Genomic DNA, 557 nt, shown 5'->3' with positions numbered 1-557 from the left:
AAGGAGAAAGACTAGACTATCTTATATTGTAGGTCGTTTCCTGTCTAATATACCCTTGCCTTGCAAAACTGTCATGAAAACATACATCTTGGGCACAAAATGCACTCATCCCACTCTTTACTATGACTGAATAATTATAGGTACTGATGAATCTAAAAAGATTTTATTTGCCTTAAACAAACAAGCATTCATTATTTCAAGGAGTGGGGGAATAGAATTTTGTGTTAATTTCTTTAGTTGAGGATTAGAACGGGTTGATTGAATATTTTATTTTTGGTAGCTCCATATAAAATAAGCTGGGCATGTTTAAATTTCACATGCTACTCCTGACATCTTCCTGCTTCACTCAAAAATCCAACAGCTATATGGGAAAGTGGATGGCTCAGGAGAGCAGCAATAGGATACAAAGCAAAATATATCACAAACAGGGGCGGCTCCAGGCCCCAGCACGGCAAGCGCATGCTTGGGGCGGCATGCCGCAGGGGGCGCTCTGCCGGTCGCCGGGAGGGCAGCAGGTGGCTCTGGTGGACCTCCCGCAGGCGTGCCTGCGGAGGGTC

The sequence above is a fragment of the Mauremys reevesii genome, linkage group 1, assembly GCF_016161935.1.
Source record: "Mauremys reevesii isolate NIE-2019 linkage group 1, ASM1616193v1, whole genome shotgun sequence".
NCBI classification, from domain to species: domain Eukaryota; kingdom Metazoa; phylum Chordata; order Testudines; family Geoemydidae; genus Mauremys; species Mauremys reevesii.
This window is presented reverse-complemented; position numbering follows the sequence as displayed.